This window comes from Capricornis sumatraensis, chromosome X, assembly GCF_032405125.1.
Source record: "Capricornis sumatraensis isolate serow.1 chromosome X, serow.2, whole genome shotgun sequence".
Taxonomy (NCBI): Eukaryota; Metazoa; Chordata; class Mammalia; order Artiodactyla; family Bovidae; genus Capricornis; species Capricornis sumatraensis.
Window position 1 is genome coordinate 53,777,062 of NC_091092.1, and position 12,074 is coordinate 53,789,135.

General features: G+C 41.9%; 1 pseudogene; it reads left to right on the plus strand.

Moving 5' to 3' along the window:
- LOC138071670 (tRNA pseudouridine(38/39) synthase-like) overlaps window positions 1-12,074 on the plus strand; it is a 143,745-nt pseudogene that overhangs the window by 49,584 nt on the left and 82,087 nt on the right.

Here is a 12,074-nt window from a genome sequence, read left to right on the forward strand (position 1 = left end):
GAAGTGATGAGACCGGATGCCATGATCTTCATGTTCTGAATGTTGAGCTTGAAGCCAACTTCTTCACTCTCCTCTTTCACTTTCATCAAGAGGCTTTTTAGCTCCTCTTCACTTTCTGCCATAAAGGTGGTGTCATCTGAATATCTGAGGTTATTGATATTTCTCATGGCAATCTTGATTCCAGCTTGTGTTTCTTCCAGTCCAGCGTTTCTCATGATGTACTGTGCACAGAAGTTAAATAAGCAGGATGACAATATACAGCCTTGATGTACTCCTTTTCCTATGTGGAACCAGTCTGTTGTTCCATGTCCAGTTCTGTTGCTCCCTGACCTGCATACAGATTTCTCAAGAGGAAGGATAGGTGGTCTGGTATTCCCATCTCTTTCAGAATTTTCCACAGTTTATTGTGATCCACACAGTCAAAGGCTTTGGCATAGTCAATAAAGCAGAAATAGATGTTTTTCTGGAACTCTCTTACTTTTTCCATGATCCAGCAGATGTTGCCAATTTGATCTCTGGTTCCTCTGCCCTTTCTAAAACCAGCTTGAACATCAGGAAGTTCATGGTTCACGTATTGCTGAAGCCTGGCTTGGAGAATTTTGAGCATGACTTTACTAGCATGTGAGATGAGTGCAATTGTGCGGTAATTTGAGCATTCTTTGGCATTGCCTTTCTTTGGGATTGGAATGAAAACTGACCTTTTCCAGTCCTGTGGCCACTGCTGAGTTTTCCAAATTTGCTGGCATATTGAGTATAGCACTTTCACAGCATCATCTTTCAGGATTTGAAACAGCTCCACTGGAATCCCATCACCTCCACTAGCTTTGTTCGTAGTGATGCTTTCTAAGGCCCACTTGGCTTCACATTCCAGGATGTCTGGCTCTAGATGAGTGATAACACCATCGTGATTATCGGGCTCTTGAAGATCTTTTTTTGTATAGTTCTTCTGTGTATTCTTGCCACCTCTTCTTAATATCTTCTGCTTCTATAGGTCAAAACAATTTCTGTCCTTTATCGAGCCCATCTTTGCATGAAATGTTCCCTTGGTATCTCTAACTTTCTTGCAGAGATCTCTAGTCTTTCCCATTCTGTTGTTTTCCTCTATTTCTTTGCATTGATCGCTGAAGAATGCTTTCTTATCTCTTCTTGCTATTCTTTGGAACTCAACATTCAGAAGCTTATATCTTTCCTTTTCTCCTTTGCTTTTCACTTCTTCTTTTCACAGTTATTTTTAAGGCCTCCCCAGACAGCCATTTTGCTTTTTGGATTTCTTTTCCATGGGGATGGTCTTGATCCCTGTCTCCTGTACAATGTCATGATCCTCATTACCTAGTTCATCAGGCACTCTATCTATCAGACCTAAGCCCTTAAATCTATTTCTCACTTCCACTGTATAATCATAAGGGATTTGATTTAGGTCATACCTGAATGGTCTAGTGGTTTTCCCTACTTTTGTCAATTTGAGTCTGAATTTGGCAATAAGGAGTTCATGGTCTGAGCCATAGTCAGCTCCTGGTCTTGTTTTTGTTGACTGTATAGAGCTTCTCCATCTTTGGCTGCAGAGAATATAATCAATCTGATTTTGGTGTTGACCATCCGGTGATGTCTTCTCTTGTGTTGTTAGAAGAGGGTGTTTGCTATGACCACTGCATTTTCTTGGCAAAACTCTATTAGTCATTGCCCTGCTTCATTCCGCATTCCAAGGCCAAATTTTCCTGTTGCTCCAGGTGTTTCTTTACTTTCTACTTTTGCATTCCAGTCCCCTATAATGAAAAGGACATCTTTTTTGGGTGTTAGTTCTAAAAGGTCTTGTAGGTCTTCATAAAACTGTTCAGCTTCAGCTTCTTCAGCATTACTGGTTGGAGCATAGACTTGGATAACTCTGATATTAAATGCTTTGCCTTGGAGATGAACAGAGATCATTCTGCCCTTTTTGAGATTGCATCCAAGTACTGCATTTTGGACTCTTTTGTTGACCATGATGGCTACTCCATTTCTTCTGAGGGATTCCTCCCCACAGTAGTGAATATAATGGTCATCTGAGTTAAATTCACCCATTCCAGTCCATTTTAGTTCACTGGTACCTAGAATGTCAACGTTCACCCTTGCCATCTCTTGTTTGACCACTTCCAAATTTGCCTTGATTCATGGACCTGACATTCCAGGTTCCTATGCAATATTGCTCTTTACAGCATCAGACCTTGCTTCTATCACCAGTCACATCCACAGCTGGGTATTGTTTTTGCTTTGGCTCCATCCCTTCATTCTTTCTGGAGTTATTTCTCCACTGATCTCCAGTAGCATATTGGGCACTTAATGACCTGGGGAGTTCCTCTTTCAGTATCCTATCATTTTGACTTTTCATACTGTTCATGGGGTTCTCAAGGCAAGAATACTGAAGTGGTTTGCCATTCCCTTCTCCAGTGGACCACGCCCTGTCAGACCTCTCCACCATGACCTGCCCATCTTGGGTTGCCCTGCCAGCATGCCTGCGCCTACAGCAGTCCATCTCCTCAGGAGACACTCAAAACAGTTCTGTCTCAGTCTCTGTGGAGACTTTGGGTCCTGGTGTGCATAAGTTATGTTTGAGTCCTCTGAGCGTCTCTGGCGGGTATGTGGTTTGATTTTAAATGTTATTTTGCCCATCCTACCAGCTTGCTGGGGCTTCTCCTTTGCCCTTGGATGTGGGGTATCTCCTCAAAGTCAATGCAGCGGCACACAGCTGCAGCTCTATCAACTTGCTGGGGTCTCTGCCCTTGGATATGGGATATATCCTCACAGTTGCTCCAGCACTGTGTAGCCATCACTGCAGCACAATGCATCCAGCTCCCCCACCCACCCCCCACTTTGGTAGTTACCAGAAAACTTTTAATTATAAATGTGGATTGTTTTATATTTCCAATGGATGGGGTATTATGTACAGCAGGGCTCCCCAAACCCTGTGTCACAGAAAAATGTTTCAATTACTGCTAAACCAACTCTCTCACCTCCCATTCCTGTACATGGAAAAATTGTCTTCCATAAAATCAGTCCCTGGTGCCAAGAAGGTGGAAACCGCAGCTCTAAATAGTGAACTCCTAGATGCAGAGTTCCAAAGAATAGCAAGGAGAGATAAGAAAGCCTTCCTCAGTGATCATGGCATAGAAATAGAGGAAAACAACAGAATGGGAAAGACTAGAGTTCTCTTCAAGAAAATTAGAGATACCAAGCGAACATTTCATTCAGAGATGGACACAATAAAGGACAGAAATTATATGGACATAACAGAAGCAGAAGATCTTAAGAAGAGCTGGCGAGAATACACAGAAGAACTGTACAAAAGAGATATTCATGATCCAGATAATCACAATGGTGTGATTACTTACTTAGAGCCAGACATTCTGGAATGAGAGGTCAAGTGGGCCTTAGGAAGCATCATTACAAACAAAGCTAGTGCAGGTGATGGAATTCCAGTTGAGCTATTTCAGATCCTAAAAGATGATGCTGTGAAAGTGCTGCACTCAATATGCCAGCAAATTTGAAAAACTCAGCAGTGGCCACAGGACTGGACAAGCTCAGTTTTCATTCCAATCCCAAAGAAAGGCAATGCCAAAGAATGCTCAAACTACTTCACAGTTGCACTCATCTCACACACTAGCAAAATAATGCTCAAAATTCTCCAGGCCAGGTTTCAACAATATGTGAATCATGAGCTTTCAGATGTTCAAGCTGGATTTAGAAAAGGCAGAAGAACCAGAGATCAAATGGCCAACATCTGCTGGATCATCAAAAAAGCAAGAGAGTTCCAGAAAAACATCTACTTCTGCTTTTTTGACTATGCCAAAGCCTTTGACTGTGTGGATGACAACAAACTCTGGAAAATTCTTCAAGAGATGGAAATACCAGACCACCTGTCCTGCCCCCTGAGTAATCTGTATGCAGGTCAAGAAGCAACAGTTAGAACTGGACAAGGAACAACAGACTGGTCCAAATAGGGAAAGGAGTATGTCAAGGCTATATATTGTCACCATGCTTATTTAATTTATATGCAGAGTACATCATGAGAAATGCTAGGCTGGATGAAGCACAAGCTGGGATCAGGATTGCCAGGAGAAATATCAATGACCTCAAATATGCAGATGACACCCCCCTTACGACAGAAAGTGAAGAAAAACTAAAGAACCTCTTGAAAGTGAAAGAGGAGAGTGAAAAAGTTGGCTTAAAACTCATCTCTCAGAAAACTAAGATCATGGCATCTGGTCCCATCACTTCATGGCAAATAGATGGGGAACAGTGGAAATAGTGACAGACTTTATATTTTGGGGGCTCCAAAATCACTGCAGACGGTTACTACAACCATGAAATTAAAAGATGCTTACTCCTTGGAAGGAATGTTATGACCAACCTAGACAGCATGTTAAGAAGTAGAGACATTACTTTGCCAACAAAGTCCCATCTAGTCGAAGCTTTGGTTTTTCCAGTAGTCATGTATGGATGTGAGAGTTGGACTATAAAGAAAGCTGAGCACCGAAGAATTGTTGCTTTTGAACTGTGGCATTGGAGAAGACTCTTGAGAGTCCCTTGGACTGCAAGGAGATTCATCCAGTCCATTCTATAGGTAATCAGTCCTGAATGTTCACTGGAAGGACAGATACTGAAGCTGAAACTCTAATCCTTTGGCCACCTGGTGGAAAGAGCTGACTTATTTGAAAAGACCCTGATGCTGGGAAAGAGTGAAGGTGGAAGGAGAAGGGGGTGACAGAGGATGAGATGGTTGGATGGCATCACCAACTCAGTGGACGTGAGTTTGGATGAACTCCAGGAGTTTGTGATGGACAGGGAGGCCTGGCATGCTGTGGTCCATGGGGTCCCGAAGAGTCAGATATGACTGAACAACTGAAATGAATATTCCATTATATATATATATATGTATATATATATCATATCTTCTTAATCCAGTCTTCTTTTGATGAGTACACATATTGTTTCCATGTCTTGGCTATTGCAAATAGTGCTGCTATGAACATTGGTGCGCATGTAAAATTATTACTCTCTGCAAATGACAGTATACTTCATATAGAGAACCCAGAAATCTCCTCCACAAAAGTATTTCAACTAATAAATGAATTTTGCAAGATCACAGATACAAGATTTACATACAGAGGCTTGTCACATTTCTATATACTAAGAAATATCATAGAGAAAGTAGAAAATCTATTTAAAATCATATCACAAAAATGCCTAGGAATAAACTTAAACAAGGAGGCAAAAGCCCAATACTCACAACTATAAAACACTGCAGGAAATTTAAGAAGATGCAAATAAATGTAAAGATAGTCCATGTTCTTGGAATGGAAGAATTAGTATTGTTATAAATGGCCATACCACTCAAATCAATCTACAGATTCAGTGCAATCTCTATCAAAATATCCAGGGTCTTTTTTTTTTTTTTTGACAGAACTAGAGCAAATAATCCTAAAACTTCTGTAGAACCACAAAGATCTGAATTGCCAAAGTAATCCTGAGAAATGAGAATATAGATGGAAGTATAGCTTTCTCAGACTTCAGTCTGTACTGTAAAGCTACAGTAATCAAAATAGTATGATACTGGCACAAAAACAGACATATGAATCAATGGAACAGAATATAAAGCCCAGAAATAAATCTATGCATTTAATTTCAATTAATCTACAACAAAGGCAAGAATGCACAAAGGAGAAAAGACAATCTCTTGAAGTGGTGCTGGGAGAACTAACTGGACAGCAATATGTATAACAGGGAGATTAGAACATTCTCTTACACCATATTAAAAGAAAACATAAGTCAAAGTGGATTAAAAACATAAATGTAAGACCTGAAACCGTAATATTCCTAGAAGAGAACTTAAACTCAACACTCTTTGACATAAATTGTAGCGTGTGCCTTTAGATCAGTATCCTAAGGCAAAATAAATAAAAATAAACAGGACATAATAAATGCTTTTCCACACCAAAGGAAACCATCAACAAAATGAAAAAGACAACCTAGGGAGTGAGAGAGAATATTTGAAAGTGATGTGACTGATAAGGGTTTAATGTTCAAAATATGCAAAGAATACATACAACTTAGTCAAAAATAAAACAAAATTTTAATTGACATAAATTTTAAAAACTAAATATTTTAATGGGAGGATAATTACTTTAAAATATTGTGATTTTTTTTTTGCCAGACATCAACATGAATTGGCCACAGGTATACATGTGTTCCCCCCATCCTGAACCCCTCTCCCACCGCCCTCCCCACCCTATCCCTCTGGGTTGTCCTGAAGCACTGGCCTTGTGTGCCCTGCTTCATGCATCAGATTTGGCACTGGCTGTCTATTTTAACAAAAAGCACATGTTTCAATGCTATTCTCTCAAATCATCCCACTGAGTTCAAAAGTCTGTTCTTTACATCTGTGTGTCTTTTGCTACCCTGCATGTAGGATCATCATTATTATCTTTCTAAGTTTCATATATATGTGTCAATATACAGTAATTGTGTTTCTCTTTCTGAATTATTTCACTCTGTATAATAGGCTCCAGTTTCGTCCACCTCATTAGAACTGACTCAAATGCATTCTTTTTTATAGCTGAGTAGTATTCTGTCTTTGCATAAGGCAATGGCACCCCACTCCAGTACTCTTGCCTGGAAAATCCCGTGGGCGGAGAAGCCTAGTAGGCTGCAGTCCATGGAGTCGCGAAGAGTCGCACACGACTGAGTGACTTCAATTTAACTTTTCACTTTCATGCATTGGAGAAGGAAATGGCAACCCACTCCAGTGTTCTTGCCTGGAAAATCCCAGGGAAGGGGGAGCCTGGTGGGCTGCCATCTATGGGGTTGCACAGAGTCGGACATGACTGAAGCGACTTAGCAGTAGCAGTATTCTGTTGTGTATATGTACCACAACTTCATATCCATTAATCTACCAGTGGACATCTAGGTTGCTTCCATGTCCTAGCTATTATAAATAATGCTGCAGTGAACATTGGGGTACATGTGTCTTTCTTTTTTTTAATATAAAGTTATTTATTTTAATTGGAGGCTAATTACTTTACAATATTGTATTGGTTTTGCCATACATCAACATGAATCCGCCACAGGTGTACACTTCTTCCCCATCCTGAACCCCCCTCCCACCTCTCTCCCCATACCATCCCTCTGGGTCATCTCAGTGCACCAGCCCCAAGCATCCTGTATCTTGCATTGAACCAGGACTGGCAATTCCTTTCATATATATGTTATTAAATATGTTACAATGCCATTCTCCAAAATCATCCCACCCTCTCCCTCTCCCAGAGAGTCCCAAAGACTGTTCTATACATCTGTGTCTATTTTGCTGTCTCACATATAAGGTTATCGTTACCATCTTTCTAATTTACATATATATGCATTAGTATACAGTGCACTGAGCGCTGGCGGCTGCGAGAGCCGGCGCACTGAGCGCCGGCGGCTGCCCCAGGTCCGAGGTCAGGAGTGGCAAGGAGGAGACAACCCACGTGTGAGGTCAGGTGCAGCGGCCAGGAGGAGACACCCCACGTCTGAGGTCAGGGGTGGCAGGGAGAAGCCACTTTGCACGCGTGGCCATGGGCGGCAGCTGGGAGGAGACACCTCGTGCCCGAGGCCGGGGGGATAACCCAGAGAAGCCACCCGGAGCCTGAGGCCAGGGGCAGAAGCTCGAGGAGCCACCCACGCCCGAGGCCAGGGCCGGCGGCCAGGAGCAGCATCCGGAGGAGCAGTGGCTGCACAGGCGCAGGAGGGCCTGGAGGAGCTATCCCAAGTTGACGGTCAGGAGCAGCGGCTGTGGGGAGATACCCCTGTCCGGGCTGGGGAGCAGCAGCTGTGCTTTGCTGGAGTAGCAGTTAAGAGATACCCCACACCCAAGGTAAGAGAAAACCAAGTTAAGATGGTAGGTGTTGCAAGAGGGCATCAGAGGGCAGACACACTGAAACCATACTCACAGAAAACTAGTCAATCTAATCACACTAGGACAACAGCCTTGTCTAACTCAATGAAACCAAGCCATAATCATGGGGCAACCCAAGATGGGCAGGTAATGGTGGAGAGGTCTGACAGAGCGTGGTCCACTGGAGAAGGGAATGGCAAGGCACTTTAGTATTCTTGCCTTGAGAACCCCATGAACAGTATGAAAAGGCAAAATAATAGGATACCGAAAGAGGAACTCGCCAGGTCATTAGGTGCCCATTATGCTACTAGAGATCAGTGGAGAAATAACTCCAGAAAGAATGAAGGGATGGAGCCAAAGCAAAAACAATACCCAGCTGTGGATGTGAATGGTGATAGAAGCAAGGTCTGATGCTGTAAAGAACACTATTGCATAGGAACCTGGAATGTCAGGTCCATGAATCAAGGCAAATTTGGAAGTGGTCAAACAAGAGATGGCAAGGGTGAACGTCGACATTCTAGGTACCAGTGAACTAAAATGGACTGGAATGGGTGAATTTAACTCAGATGACCATTATATTCACTACTGTGGGGAGGAATCCCTCAGAAGAAATGGAGTAGCCATCATGGTCAACAAAAGAGTCCGAAATGCAGTACTTGGATGCAATCTCAAAAAGGGCAGAATGATCTCTGTTCATCTCCAAGGCAAACCATTCAATATCACATTTATCCAAGTCTATGCCCCAATCAGTAACACTGAAGAAGCTGAAGTTGAACGGTTTTATGAAGACCTACAAGACCCTTTAGAACTAACACCCAAAAAAGATGTCCTTTTCATTATAGGGGACTGGAAAGCAAAAGTAGGAAGTCAAGAAACACCTAGAGTAACAGGCAAATTTGGCCTTGGAATGCAGAATGAAGCAGGGCAAAGACTAATAGGTTTTGCCAAGAAAATGCACTGGTCACAGCAAACACCCTCTTCCAACAACACAAAAGAAGACTCTACACATGGACATAACCCAGATGGTCAACACCAAGATTAGATTTATTATATTCTCTGCAGCCAAAGATGGAGAAGCTCTATACAGTCAAAAAAAAAAAAAAAAAAAACAAGACCAGGAGCTGACTGTGGCTCAGATCATGAACTCCTTATTACCAAATTCAGACTCAAATTGAAGAAAGTAGGGAAAACTGCTAGACCATTCAGGTATGACCTAAATCAAATCCCCTATGATTATACAGTGGAAGTGAGAAATAGGTTTAAGGGCCTAGATCTGATAGATAGAGTGCTTGATGAACTATGGAATGAGGCTCATGACATTGTACAGGAGACAGGGATCAAGACCATCCCCATGGAAAAGAAATGCAAAAAAGCAAAATGGCTGTCTGGGAGGCCTTACAAATAGCTGTGAAAAGAAGAGAAGTGAAAAGCAAAGGAGAAAAGGAAAAATATAAGCATCTGAATGCAGAGTTCCAAAGAATAGCAAGAAGAGATAAGAAAGCCTTCCTCAGTGATCAATGCAAAGAAATAGAGGAAAACAACAGAATAGTAAAGACTAGAGATCTCTTCAAGAAAATTAGAGATATCAAGGGAACATTTCATGCAAAGATGGGCTCGATAAAGGACAGAAATGGTATGGACCTAACAAAAGCAGAAGATATTAAGAAGAGGTGGCAAGAATACACGGAAGAACTGTACAAAAAAGATCTTCATGACCCAGATAATCATGATGATGTGATCACTAATCTAGAGCCAGACATCTTTGAAAGTTAAGTCAAGTGGGCCTTAGAAAGCATCACTACGAACAAAGCTAGTGGAGGTGATGGGACTCCAGTGAAGCTGTTTCAAATCCTGAAAGATGATGCTGGGAAAGTGCTGCACTCAATGTGCCATCAAATTTGGAAAACTCAGCAGTGGCCATAGGACTGGAAAAGATCAGTTTTCATTCCAATTCCAAAGAAAGGCAATGCCAAAGAATGCTCAAACTACTGCACAATTGCACTCATCTCACATGCTAGTAAAGTAATGCTCAAAATTCTCCAAGCCAGGCTTCAGCAATATGTGAACCGTGAGCTCCCTGATGTTCAAGCTGGTTTTAGAAAAGGCAGAGGAGCCAGAGATCAAATTGCCAACATCCGCTGGATCACAGGAAAAGAGAGTTCCAGAAAAACATCTATTTCTGCTTTATTGACTATGCCAAAGCCTTTGACTGTGTGGATCTCCATCAACTGTGGAAATTTCTGAAAGAGATGGGAATACCAGACTACCTATCCTGCCTCTTGAGAAATCTGTATTCAGGTCAGGGAGCAACAGTTAGAATTGGACATGGAACAACAGGCTGGTTCCAAGTAGGAAAAGAAGTACATCAAGGCTATCTATTGTCACCCTGCTTATGTAACTTATATGCAGAGTACATCATGAGAAACGCTGGGCTGGAAGAAACACAAGCTGGAATCAAGATTGCTGGGAAAAATATCAATAACCTTAGATATGCAGATGACACCACCATTATGGCAGGAAGTGAAGAGGAGCTAAAAAGCCTCTTGATGAAAGTGAAAGAGGAGAGCGAAAAAGTTGGCTTAAAGCTCAACATTCAGAACATGAAGATCATGGCATCCGGTCTCATCACTTCCTGGGAAATAGATGGGGAAACAGTGTCAGAGTTTGTTTTTTGAGGCTCCAAAATCATTGCAGATGGTGATTGCAGCCATGAAAGTAAAAGACGCTTATCCCTTGGAAGAAAAGTTATGACCAACATAGATAGTATATTCAAAAGGAGAGACATTACTTTGCCGACTAAGGCCCGTCTAGTCAAGGCAATGGTTTTTCCAGTAGTCATGTATGGATATGAGAGTTGGACTGTGAAGAAGGCTGAGCACCGAACAATTGATGCTTTTGAACTGTGGAGTTGGAGAAGACGCTTGAGAGTCCCTTGGACTGCAAAGAGATCCAACCAGTCCATTCTATAGGAGATCAACCCTGTTATTTCTTTGGAGGGAATGATGCTAAAGCTGAAACTCCAGTACTTTGGCCACCACATGAGAGAGTTGACTCATTGGAGAAGACTCTGATGCTGGGAGGGATTGGGGGCAGGAGGAGAGGGGGACAACCGAGGATGAGATGGCTGGATGGCAATACGGACTCGATGGACGTGAGTCTGAGTGAACTCTGGGAGATGGTGATGAACAGGGAGGCCTGGTGTGGTGCGATTCATGGGGTCGCAAAGATTTGGACACGACTGAGTGACTGAACTGAACTGAACTGATACTGTATTGGTGTTTTTCTTTCTGGCTTACTTCACTCTGTATAATAGGCTCCACTTTCATCCACCTCATTAGAACTGTCAAATTTATTCTTTTTAATGGCTGAGTAATACTCGATTCTGTATATGTACCACAGCTTTCTTATCGATTTGTCTGCTAATGGACTTCTAGGTTCCTTCCATGTCCTTGCTATTATAAACAGTGCTGCGATGAGCATTGGGGTACACGTTTATCTTTCAATTCTGGTTTCCTCGGTGTGTATGCCCAACAATGAGATTGCTGGGTCACAAGGCAGTTCTATTTCCAGTTTTTTAAGAAAACTCCACACTGTTCTCCATAGTGGATGTACCACTTTGCATTCCCACCAACAGTGTAAGAGGGTTACCTTTTCTCCACACCCTCTCCAGCATTTATTGCTTATAGACTTTTGGATAGCAGGAATTCTGACTGGCGTGAAATGGTACCGCATTGTGGTTTTGATTTGCATTTCTCTGATAATGAGTAATGTCGAGCATCTTTTCATATGTTTTTAGCCATCTATATCTCTTCTCTGGAGAAATGTCTGTTTAGTTCTTTGGTCCATTTTTTGATTGGGTCATTTATTTTTCTGGAATTGAGCTGCAGGAGTTACTTGTATATTTTTGAGATTGATTCTTTGTCAGTTACTTCATTTGGTATTATTTTCTCCCATTCTGAAGGCTGTCTTTTCACCTTACTTAGAGTTTCTTTTGTTGTGCAAAAGCTTTGAAGTATAATTAGGTCCCATTTGTTTATTTTTGCTTTTATTTCCAATATTCTGGGAGGTGGGTCATAGAGGATCCTGCTGTGATTTATGCTGGAAAGGGTTTTGCCTATGTTCTCCTCTAGGAGTTTTATAGTTTCTGGTCTAATGTTTAGATCTTTAATCC